The 13,500-nt window shown below is 37.6% G+C and overlaps 1 pseudogene; it reads right to left on the reverse strand.

Moving 5' to 3' along the window:
- Positions 1-8,918: 8,918 nt before the first annotated feature.
- Positions 8,919-10,270, reverse strand: LOC114208428 (methylmalonic aciduria and homocystinuria type D homolog, mitochondrial pseudogene; annotated as a pseudogene).
- Between the last annotated feature and the right edge of the window lie 3,230 nt (positions 10,271-13,500).

Consider the following 13,500-nt stretch of genomic DNA (forward strand, 5'->3'; position numbering starts at 1 on the left):
TGCCCACAAAGAAATACTTACTTCCTTGGACTTCTTTCTGAGTTCTACACCAGTCATTTCAAGTGTTGCAACTCAATTTTTTTTTTTTGCCAAAATTGCTCATTCACCAACTGTTTTCAATTAGCTATGGTTGAAATGGTGTTTGCATTTTGCTCCCTCCCCTTTTTAGAAACATAAATTTCCAAAACAATTACTTACCTATTGAGCTGAAGTCTCTTGCTTTTGCTAAGCCTGAAGGTGAGTGTGTGTGTGTGTGTGTGTGTGTGTGTGTGTGTGTGTGTGTGTGGTTGTTGTTTTGAAAAGTTTGCAAATCCATTTAGTTATTTCTGAGGAACAGTAGCCAAATAAACATGGGTGCCATTTTGACAGCATAGTTATTAAAATACTATATCTTTTTTTGGCAATTCTACTTGGGTCTGGCTTTCTCAAGTACTACTACAGGAAACATAAGATAATTAACTCCATTCACATCATTATAAAAATAAAGATACAAAGACACAAGATACGGCAATTGGGTTTAGCTAATTGAATGTATTTAGAGAAAAGTATACTTAAATGTGTGTGAGCAGATATCTAACTTACTTACTTGCATTTTTCAAAATCAATCTCACTTTGCCAAGAAGTAGAATTTCCTCTCCTTGCCACCCCATTATTGTTTTTTGTTTGAAATATGTTATAGTATAGAGGTTAATGTAGTATAAAAAAAGACATTATAAATGCAGTGGGGGGGAAATATTTATATTACAATTATTGTGTAGTCCTTTTAATTTTAATGTTTGCTTTGATATAATGAAAAATCCAACCTAATGTTGCATAAAAAATCATCTTTGTATTTAAATTTCCTTGCTCTTGGGTGCCTGGGTGGCTCAGATAGTTAAGCGTCTGCCTTCGGCTCAGGTCATGATCCCAGGGTCCTGGGATCAAGTCCCACATCAGGCTCCCTGCTCCTTGGGAGCCTGCTTCTCCCTCTGCCTCTCTCTCTCTCTGTCTCTCATGAATAAAAAAAAATAAATAAAAAAGTTTAAATTTCCTTGCTCTCACACAAGATCCATTTGGAATAACGCAAATGGAATTGGAATTTTACATTAATTAACCTAGAAAAATGATGCCGCCCTGGTTTTCAGGGGCCATTACAGATTCCAAACTACAGCAGCACCACGGTTTATGGTCTGGTAGCACAGGGTGAAATATCTAAACCGTTGTGCTTCTTGAGAACGCCTGGACTGAGCAATAATGCTAAATCAGCAAACTAACCCCACAGTTTGTGAGGCTCCTCAGTATTCAGCTTGACTCTGTAATAGCTCAGAAAAAACACTGAAATTTCAGTTTCAAAACGGAGCTTTTGTTTTTTGCACACATTCATTTTCTTTTAATCTGGAGTTCCCTCATCTGATTCTCTTGAGAAGGTATGTGGATATTACCTTTGCCAGAGCAAATAATTTTGGACACTTTAAGGAGAACAAGTTACATTTGACCCTTGAACAGCATGGTTTGAACAGCATGGATCTACATCTACATGGATTTTTTTTTTTTGAGAGAAACAGAGAGCACAAGCGGGTGCCAGGGGTGGCAGGGAGAGGGGAGTTGGCAGGGAGACGGGGGAGTAGCAGAGAGAGAGGGAGAAACAGACTCCCCACTAAGCAGGGAGCCCCACGGCTAGGCTCCATCCCAGGACTCTGAGATCATGACCTGAGCCAAAACGCAGATGCTTAACCAATTGAGCCACCCAGGCGTCCCGGATTTTTTTATATATAAATACAGTACAGTATTGTAAGTGTATTTCCTTTTTCTTATAATTTTCTTAACATTTTCTTTTCTCCAGCTTACTTTATTGTAGGAATACAGTATAAAATACACATAACATACAAAATACATGTTAATTGAATGTTAGCTGTAAGGCCTTCAGTCAATAGTAAGCTATTAATAGTTAAGACTCGGGGGGGAGTCAAAATTATGAGAGGATTTTCAAGTACATGGGGGTCAATACCCCTAGCCCCTGTGTTGTTCAAAGAGCAACTGTATTTGCTAGTTGGGCTCAATATATTGATCAATGACCCCATCTCTACACACAGTGGGGACCCAGTACCTATAGGAATTGTACCCACCAAGCTCAGGCTAAGCTCTGGACACAACAGACAAGTAGGATTGCAGGATGTAGACTCAAAGAAAGCTGTGCCCCAAACCTGTTTCTGCTGCTTACTGACTATGTGATCTCGGGCAAGTCATTGGACCTCCATGCCTCAGTTTTCCCATTTGTAAAATAGGAAAGATAGCAATACTTGTCTAACAGGGTTGTTGTGAGGATTAAGAAATATAATGCATATAAAACACTTTGCAGGGCTTACAACATTATATGCACTGTAATAGTCTAGCTATTTTTATTATTCTTTTTATTTTACTCTGCCTATAGTCCAGAGAGCATTAATAGAAATCATAAAAACTAGATTATATTCAAAATTTAAGCTCACCAGAATGTTTCAAATTTTATCATTTCTCTTTCTTTGGCTACTCATGATATAGCTAGTTTTATAAATACAGCATTTCATGTACTTACATACATAATTTAAATATGAAATTTTTTATATATGCATTTTCTCACTTTTAAAAAATATTTTCAAAATTTAAAAAAAAATGACAAAATCCAATGTTCATTTGGAAATACTCAGAATAGCTTTAAATTCAACTACTTAAAACATTTTTGATTAAAATTATTAGGGCACCTGGGTGGTTCAGTTGGTTAGGTGTCTGCCTTTGGCGCAGGTCTTGATCTCAGGGTCCTGGGATCGAGCCCAGCAGTGGAGCTCCCTGCTCAGCTGGGAGTCTGCCTCTCCCTCTCCTTCTGCCCTTTATCCCTTCCACCCTCTCTCCCCATTTGCTCACTCTCTCTGTCTCTTTCAAATAAATAAATAAATAAAATCGTTTAAAAAAAAGCCTTAAAATTATTAATGAGAAAAAATTATCTTAAAGACCTTCAAAAAGGCATATTTTTCCATATTAAAAACTAATTTATTTATTCAACAAAACTTCACTCAATAAGCACCATTAAGTACCTACTATGTTAAGTACCTGCTAAGTAGGTATTAAGTACCTATTTCAAGCAACTGTGCTTGGTAATGGGCAGTTTGAAACAGCTTCTGGTTTCAAGGAACTCACTAATACCTTTCGATTCATATTGTTCACAGTCCTAGAAAATGTGATAGTTGGTCCTAGGATTTATCTTTTCAAACACATACCTGTTTGAAAAATGAATAAATAAAACAATCATTATATTTACAACTCTTTTTCCTGGAGGGGCACCTGGGTAGCTCAGCTGGTTAAGTCTGCCTTCAGGCTTCAGCTCAGGTCATGATCTCAGGGTCCTGGGCTTGAGACCCTCATCTGACTCACTGCTCAGTGGGGAGTCTGCCTCTCTACTCCTCCAGCCCCCACCAATCATGCTCACTCTCAAATAAATAAATATATAAATATATCTTTTTAAAAAAACAACTCTTGGGGTGCCTGGGTGGCTCAGTCAGTTAAGCGTCTGCCTTCGGCTCAGGTCATGGTCCCAGGGTCCTGGGATCAAGCCCCACATTGGACTCCCTGCTCAGTGGGGAGTCTACTTCTCCCTCTCCCTCTGCAGCTTCCCCCTGCTTGTGCTCTCTCTCTGTCAAATAAATAAAATCTTTAAAAAAAAAAAAAAAAACTTTTTCTTGGAGCTTTTCCTACTTGACTAGATCACTAGACTAATTTCAAAGGTCTGTGAGGAAAGCTGATTTAGCCTAACTTATTTTTATAAAAATCCAATGGCTATGTCTGTACAATGACAAATTAAATTACTTTTTAAACCTTAATTTCAGCTAAACTTGTTGTTTGGAATCACATAAACTACCCCCATAGAATAGTTTTGAAGATTAAATGACATAATATTTATACAACACCTAGTACAGAGTAAGAACACAATAAATGACAGTGATTAGTATTATAATTTACAACTACGGTAATAGGGAGAAAGATCCATATCCACATTTTATGCTGCATAGCATTAATCTTTTGCCTTATGTGGGTAGCATGCTTCATAGTGCAAATTTAACTTATGCAATAACAATTTTCATATTATATTTTTAAATATTTTCCAATTATTGAGAAGCCTTCTCTTGTCTAAATTTATATATGTTGATTTCTCATAATAATTCTGAAAGGGATATATTCACTTTATCATTTTACAGAGGAGGAAACAAGCTCCTCAAATGAAATAATCTGGCTGAGCTTACATGGTTAGTAAGGGGCAGAACCAGGATACAAACCCAGACTTGTCTGACTCCAGATTTTTCCATTTGTCATGCTGCCTGTATTGGAAGACTTTTGTTAATACAATTGAATTTGTAAAATTGTTTTCCAAACTGTTCTTTCTTCTTGAGTCCAGAATTCCTAGAGACTCCAAAAAGATGTCTGGGATTTGCTAACCACTATTTCAACAAAACTATACACAAAGAAAATTTTCTGCAGTTTGATTTTGTTACACAAAATAATTTCCCAATATCAGAAAAGTTGAAGGTGATTTTAGAGTGACAAAAACATCACCTGGACAACTTAAGTTTGGTACTGATAACATATAACAGAAAACAGAAGACAAATGCAAGATTCTCTGGTAGAGGTTTATCTCTGAACTGAATAAGTCCACATTCCCTTGTGATATCTGCCCTCCTCTCTCATGATTGAAAAGACTAAGACAAATTTAGAAATTAGACCAAAATTGGGTAACAAACACATTTCTGCAACAAATGGAATGTATAAGAAATACCTTTTACTTGAAAATGGAAACAAGGTCACAGTCAAAATTGCTACCAGCCTTACTGATATATGGTAGCTTCTAAACCCACAAAGTAATTCTGCAGGGGGACCTAATGGATCAAAATTTGGTTCTCTTTAGGAAATCCAAGTGAGATGGAAAGGCAGGCTAAGTAGTTACCCTGAAATAAATAGAAGCATACTCTTAAGGAAGGCAAGGAATCTCTGAGTAAGTAAAATGAGTAAGACCTCTACGTTTTTTTTTAAGACAGAAGATAAATTTTGATGAATTAATATGATTTCATGGTGAATTCGTGATTTTCTTAAATTACACAGTGGTAATTTTAGAGGCAAGTATTCATTTAAACACTCTGCATTTCCCTCCAATCTGTTATCTCATTTACTTTCCAAATTAAACAATTTCTTAAGAGACTTAACATACTCATCAACAGTACATATTTTGCTCACTCTCTTACCTAAATGCAGAATTGATACCTTTAATCTCCACAAAACTCAGGAATCACAGGAATGGGGAGGGAGACCCCCAGAGTTCTTTTGCCTGGTCATTCAAATCAGCCCCACAACCTCAAGCAGAGCCAATTGAGCCAAATACACATCAACGCAAATAAAACATTGCAAGAGACTTGGCAGGTCTTCGTGTGTTGTCTGAACATTTTCCATAGGCAACGCCAGCTCCACCACCACTTAGCTACTCCTATTCTACTTGCAATCAAAACTCCAACATCTGGAAAGAATAATCGTAATTTTTAACATGTTAGTCCTTAGAGGGCTCATGAGAGTAGAGAAAATAAGAAGCGCTCAAGGATGTCTAAGTCACTTAGAAAGTTAAGTTATAAAAAAGTCTTTCCCCTACATTTGTAGTTAAAGAGGGGGAGCAAAACTTAATTATGCACAGGGAACTGCCTTTTATTGCCATTGACAGTGTCCTCCAAATCTTATAGATTCTACCGGCACTTGCAGCCATAGCAGGAGTAGTACCCCGGTAAACTCTAAAATGTTAGCTTTAGGGTGCTGTCATTCGTGCTTGCTAAATCCTCAGAAATCTAAAGTGGCTACAGATCATGGAGGTGATCATCCTGGGAAGCAACATGAGGCCACAGGGTCAGACAGGCCTAAATTTCAACCCCAGCTCTGCCACTTCCTGACTTTGTTACCTAGGACAAATTCTTGGACTCTCACAGAGTCGAGGTTCCCTGCCATCTCAAGAAAAGAAAACCCTCTATAATTAGCATAGTGCCTGAGACATAATAGTGCTCAATAAGTGTTGGTTGAAATAAAATTAAATGAAATATCTACATGCATCAGACCCTTTAAGCTCCTTGGAAAAATAATGAAGAGGATTGTGGTATAAGGTTCAAGATTCATACACTAAGCTTAACAGAGTTGCCCAACCTGAGTAGAAAATACCCACCAAAATATAGGAAACTCATCCTAAAGTAAGAGGATATCAAAAGACTCAGATGCAGCCCTAAGTTGATCACTGCCAGAAAGTGCTGACTTTGAGTTCTGCAGGGTGAGGCCCACCCAGTGTCCTCAGGTTACCTTTTATAGACACAAAATCTCATTCTCTGGATAAATACTCCCCGTTCTAAGAACTGGGCCACCAACACCTGTCCAAGAGGAGTGGCTGAAGTGAAGGTGCTGAGAGATGATTTCCCTAAGGCAAGAGAAATGGGCAGCAGTGGTAGTGGAAGTCCCAGTTCACACGGAGGAGTGCTCAGGACCCACAGGCTATAGCCAAAGACAGACCAGCAAGACCACCTGACAGAATCAGAACACAAATCATCACATGCCGCTTACGCTCTTGGTTAACTTGGAAACAAGGGCGACAGAGAGGAATCCTATTCTATTCAGTCACTATTTATGCAATCCTGTGTAAAAGTCATGGCTTGGGTCCCACTTCTGCTACAACAGCAATTTTGTGGAAAGAGAATTCTATGAACTCCTTGGTGTAGACAGATAGGAAAATGGATGTCAGTGGACCGAGATGAGAGTGTGAAACAATCATAGTCCTGGCACTTTCTTGATTATTTTGAAATAATCACATCACAGATCTGAGCTTCAGATTTCTTGTTTGTAAACTGGACACAATTCTACTTACCCTAAGTGCTCCACAAGGTAGTTCTAAGTTTCTAATGAGAGCTTATGCATAGAATTTCTTGTAAAGATGGAACACCGTTTTATTCTTGTTTTGAGAAACAAAAGTAATGTCCTAGGTAGTAGAATGGAGAATGTTTCAGCAAGGAAGATGGTTTAAGCTTAAGATGCATCCAGTTTAGAGTTCTCAGAGAGAGTTCTAGCCCAGGAAACTCACATAAAAATACCAGGAATAAATTATGTAGTGGATGACTAGACAAAGAGGTACAGAAACAGAATGAATTTTCTTTGGGAGGTCATTGAACAGGTGACATATAAGTGAATAGGAGCTTGCCCAAAGAACAAGTGAGGAGAACATATGTGTGCAGGTATCAGAGGTAGGTAGGACTTTCCAGGTGAAAGGGAACATGTGAGCAAAGGCATAGAGAGGCATGAAAGCATATGATATGTTTGGGGATCAGTAAGTACTCATGTTTGCCCACAGCCTAGGACACATAAGAAAGAGTAGAGCCTGGAAAATTCATCTAGGATCAGAATACAAAGCCATACTAAGGAATTTGGCCTTTTTTCATTAGCAACAAGAACACCACACAAGGTTATTAAGCAAGGAGAGTAACATAATCAGATTTCTGTTCCAGAGAGCTCACACCTGCAGCAGTGAGCAAAACAAATTGAAGACTATTACAAATAGCTATATATTGATTGCTAAATACATGTCACTTAGCGCTTTGCTCCAAGGGGCCAAGAAGAATGTGTGTCTTGTTCACGGCTGTATCTCACTAGATACACAGTGCCTAATGCAGGGCCTGGCTTATGGCAGTGCTTTATAAATATTTGTTGAATTAATTCATTGCTATTGGAATGACTGTGGAGGTTTCTTACAGATGCACTTCAACTTTATTTAACCCTTAATGCTGCACTATGTGATACTATTATCACATATTTACATCCTAGTCATCTTTGGATTCCCAACACCTGGCTCATTCTCTGGCATTACAGTAGGAGTTCAATAAATCTTGTGAAGTGGACTGAACACAAGAGCATTCACAAGACTTGCCCAAGGAAATAGACCCAGGAAATGTGAGTACTATTGACCTTACCAAAACAAAGGTGTCCAAATTATTACTGATGCATTTCATTTTGAGCTGAATTTGCAGGTGGGTCCACTTCTGAAAAGTAAAATAGTCACCCTCCAGAAACCATGTATATGTATTTACTGGTATGTGCAATACAAGGTACAAAAATGTGACAATTCAGTTAACCAGACAATGGCAGAAGCCCACTATTGACCCAATGGACTTCTAGAAGTGAATGAGCATGGTGCTTTAATTTCTGATTTGTAAGGAAAACATTAAATTTAGAGGGAGAAAACCAGCAAGTTTATGAAAATAATTATCAGTAATACTGTTGCCATTTTTATAAGTCAAAAATGGCCTAATAATAATTTTACATAAATCAAGCTGATGTTTGCTCAATACAAGACTATTTTTATTTATTTATTTATTTATTTTTAAAGATTTTATTTATTTATTTGAGAGGGAGAGAATGAGAGACAGAGAGCACAAGAGGGAAGAGGGTCAGAGGGAGAAGCAGACTCCCTGCTGAGCAGGGAGCCCGATGTGGGACTCGATCCCGGGACTCCAGCATCATGACCTGAGCCGAAGGCAGTCGCTTAACCAACTGAGCCACCCAGGCGCCCCAAGACTATTTTTTTTTTTAATACTTCTTCATGATAGTGTGTCCAGATGAGTTCAAAGACAAGAAAAAAACACACACTGGTCTTTCTCATTGTATGTGCGGAACAAAAGTGACTGCTTTAGGAAGCTTATTATAGATTAAAATTCTAAAATTTATTAGCCGTGTTAAGTAGATTAAAGTGCCAAAGCAAATTTTATTTACTTTGTAGTAAATATTTTTAAAACTTTTTAAAACCTTCAATAAAGTTTTTATATAAGCTAACAATTCTTTTTTTGTTGTTTTTTTTTCTAGAATTCTCGATTGCATTTATTTTAAAAATATTGCAGTGAAAAAACAGATCCAAATGTGCGATTTTAGAGAAAAATAAAACAGGTTTTTCCAATAAAGGGAAGAAATAATGAAATCATGTCCTGGTTACACGTTAACTACCACATTCTATACAATGTGGATGTGATCAACATGTATTCAATGATAGTATGAATAAACATTTGAGATTTAAAAATCATATACCATTTGCCAATGCTGTAAACCCATAAATGTCGAAATAAATACCTAAAAATAAGTAAATTTAAAAAACTGAAGCTTCTGTTTATAGATCAACCCAAAAGGTACGTATAAATAGTACAGCCAATAATTTGACATTACTGTTAGTTTCCACCTAATTTCTTCATAATATGGCTGTCTGGTGTTGCATTAGTGAAGATACTTCCTACAACCACATGGGTACCCCAGAGCCTATGATGAATCACTTTACAGCAGCCAAGATCATCAACAGAGAATCCTAAATGTCGATAGCGTTCATCTGTTTCAAAAAGAGTGTTGTTTGTATATGGTCCAAAAAATGCCAAACCAGATGATGGGTCAATAAAGTCAGCCCAATAGCCTTCAGCTCGAAGAGCATAGCAAATTTCCTTAGCACCATTAATGAACTTTTCTAACAGCATTTCTCTTTCATTTTCTACCTCTTCGCTCCAAAGAGTCATATCATTCTTAGTTTTCTGTGTTATAGTCAGAATCATTAGTTTGTTGGTAGCTCCTTCTGGAAACAGTGACTCAAAATCTCTTCGCAGCAATTCTGGACATGTCTGGATTGCACACTCTACTTTGGCATTTTCAAAGTAAGTTTCCGCACTGCTGATTTCTTATTCAACAGGTGCATTACTACCCTGAAATTCATTCACATACTGTGCCATCACAAACTTGTGTCTTTCACTTGATAAAGGTTCTGCTAGAATATCAGGTAAAGTTTTATGAACCTGGCTTTTCTTCTGTGATGTGGTCCCATTGAGATGACAGTCAAAACCTATGTTCCCAGGAAGCTGGAATCTCTGATCCTGAGGTCCAAATGGTCCCATAGTTTCATCAGGCCATACTGTTCGAGAGCATATATCTGGAGGTGCAGGGGCCACATATGAGACTCATCAGAACCTGAAGATCCTGCAGTTGAAAAGACTTTGGGATTGACAACCCTTTTAACTAAAGAGCAAAATCCGGGGAGATAGGAAACCAGTCTGGCTCTATTACAGAGCACAGTGGCCATTTCCAGCGGGGAGGGCAGATGCAAAATATCTTTGCTTTCGTAAAGTTATTCCGAGTGCTGTGGCACCAAGAAGACGGGCGAATTTGGAAGGGCTAACGCGGGCGGAAACCATCCGTACCAGCCCCTCCGCCGTCTCGAGCGGTCCCAGATCTAAGCTAACAATTCTTATAGGTCATATACACACATGGCTAAATCCAACAAACAAAAATTTGAGAATGCCATCAAGTGAGTTATTCATTACATAGAATAATGAAACCTGATGTTTTTGCTGAATTCAGCCAAATTTATTTGCATGTATGGACTAACCACATTGTGGGAGAGACTTGCAAATGATATTAAGACTTATTACATCCTAACACAGCTTGCCCCAGAAAGCAATTGACTAGGGAAACAAATAAGATAATTTATAAACAAATAGAGCTTAGTCCAAGAGTTGCTGTTGGAACAAAGAACCCATCAGTAGAAAAAGTATAAACATAATGCCAGGGAAAGAGGACTTTGGTTGGTTACATGAAGTGTCCCCAACATTCAGGAAGAGACATGTTAAATATGAGAAAATAAGAGCAGACAAACAGCATACAAGTCTTATGCAACAAAAGGAAAGGAAGAAGAACACCAGCTGAATCCACTGTTTTTTTTTAAGTAGGCTCTGTGCCCAATATGGGGCTTGAACTTACAACCCTAAGATCAAGTCTCATGCTCTATCAACTGAGCCAGCCAGGGGCCCCAATTTTTTCTGAATCCAAAGTTAAATAACATTGCAGGAGGCATGCATAAGACTTATAATTTCTCTATTTTTTTGTTCTTTAAATATAATTTCCTTAGAATACATTTCCAGAAAAGGGAAAATATAGCTAGGAGTGGGTCAGGAATAAGGAATGGGTCAAAAACATGATATATATTACCAAATTGTCCTTCAAAAGTGTAGGCAATTGTTTCTTTCACTCCCTCCTTGATATTAAAATATCAATTTTTAAATCTTTATTAATTTAATAGGTGAAAATGAAACCTCATTCTCATCTTAATTTTCATTTATTTGATTATTGGCTGTACCAAAGATTATTTCACATATTCCTTGGTCATTTATGTTTCTTCTTTTAAGGAGCTTTTCCTGTTAGTGCCTTTTAACCATCCACTATTTAGATCTCAGAACTTTGATCATCATTTACTATTTACCCCATATATATTAAAAATAATATTATCATATTTGATATGTTTCCCTTTTTATTTAATTTTACAGTTTTATTATGTTAAGTACATAAAGATATTTTAAATATTTGTGTATTCAAATCTGTAGCACTTCCCATTTTCTAGCAGAATGTATCTCAAAAAAGAAACGTTACCCTGCCCCCTAACTTGAGGTAAAAAATAAATAAAAACATGCTCTTAGGGTGCCTGAGTAGCTCAGTTGGCTAAGCATCTGCCTTCAGCTCAGGTCATGATCTTGAAGTCCTGGGATCGAACCCCACCCTGCCAGTCGGGCTCCCAGCTCAGCAAGGAGTCTGCTTCTCCCTCTGTCTCTCCCCACCTAGCTCGTGCTCAAGCTCTCTCTCTCTCAAAAAATAAATAATCCTTTTTAAAAAAATGCTCTTGCATTATGTAATGTGAGATTTTGTTTTCTTTGACTTGGAAAAAGTAATAAATCCTAAGACATGAACTTCTGCAGGATGAGGTTCAAAAAGAAAGGTCTAAAGCACAGGATAGGGTAACAGCCATCTTCCTAGATCAGTCAGTTAACTGGAAGGAATCACTCAAAACCAGAGAAAAAATGCATGCCTCATATTTTCCAAATCTAAGAATCTCACCACTATTTTTTCTGGGAAATCTTGCCCTCCCAAAAGACCACAAACCACTTCTAGGCCTTCATAATAGTAAGGAAATTACGCCAACCAGGCTTTGAAATTCACAGTATATAAATAAAGGTAATAATCACAGTAGGGCAACCACACCACTATCAATATGTTTACTCAATTGATTCCCAGGAAAACAAAGCTATTCAAGAGAAAAGACCATTTCATTTTTCTATCTGAAATATCTTTCTGCCTTCTTCCCTGTTACTTTTACCTATTTAAATCACTCAATATCCAGATCTTTGCCCCCTTTTGTCAAATTTTCCATGATCGCTCTGTTAAATATAATCTCTCTTTCTGAATGCCTAATTGTGAATCCACCGATATGGTCCTATCGTAGAACCTTATTTTATAGTTTTTTCTACATCTTGTTTAATCTCTCCTTCTTATGACACACACCATCAATACCCTCCCCACCCTCACCCATGCTAGATTGCAGCAATGACATCTTTTTTTTTAGCTTTTTCTTTAAATTTTTTTATTGTTATGTTAATCACCATACATTACATCATTAGTTTTTGATGTAGCGTTCCATGATTCAGTGTTTGTGTATAACACCCAGTGCTCCACGCAGAACGTGCCCTCTTTAATACCCATCACCAGGCTAACCCATCCCTCCACCCCACCCCTCCCCTCTAGAACCCTCAGTTTGTTTTTCAGAGTCCATCGTCTCTCAGGGTTCGTCTCCCCCTCCGATTTACTTCCCTTCATTCTTCCCCTCCTGCTATCTTCTTCTTCTTTTTTTTTTCTTAACATATATTGCATTATTTGTTTCAGAGGTACAGATCTGTGATTCAACAGTCTTGCACAATTCACAGCGCTCACCATAGCACATACCCTCCCCAATGTCTATCACCCAGCCACCGCATCCCTCCCACCCCCTACCACTCCAGCAACCCTCAGTTTGTTTCCTGAGATTAAGAATTCCTCATATCAGTGAGGTCATATGATACATGTCTTTCTCTGATTGACTTATTTCACTCAGCATAACACCCTCCAGTTCCATCCACATTGTTGCAAATGGCAAGATCCCATTCCTTTTGATGGCTGCGTAATATTCCATTGTGTATATATACCACATCTTCTTTATCCATTCATCTGTCGATGGACATCTTGGCTCTTTCCACAGTTTGGCTATTGTGGACATTGTGCAGCAATGACATCTTACAAGCTTTTACATCCTGGAACATAACAAATAGTCATGAAATATTTTTGAACATGTGAATAAATGAAAATATTTTAGCATACACTTTCTTTTTTCTAGTTCCTCAAGCATCCAAAAGAGAAAATGTAAATTTAGCAACAGACAAAACAAGTTCCTTTAGGACAAATAGAAGTTCACCTGGTAATTTTCTGTGATTATAGTCACAATTAAGTTATTGTTAATCAAAAAAGGATTCAGGGACTGATTTCTCCTTTAGTCCTATATATAGGAGTATATTCCACTTTACTATGGTCAGTAACTATAGAAGACAAAATTTCTATAGAGATGAGCTATATAACAGACACATAGGTGAAAATGAC

This window comes from Eumetopias jubatus, unplaced genomic scaffold (genome assembly GCF_037043125.1).
Source record: "Eumetopias jubatus isolate StellerSeaLion01/CBP00866 unplaced genomic scaffold, mEumJub1_p1.0 scaffold_4, whole genome shotgun sequence".
Classification (NCBI taxonomy): domain Eukaryota; kingdom Metazoa; phylum Chordata; class Mammalia; order Carnivora; family Otariidae; genus Eumetopias; species Eumetopias jubatus.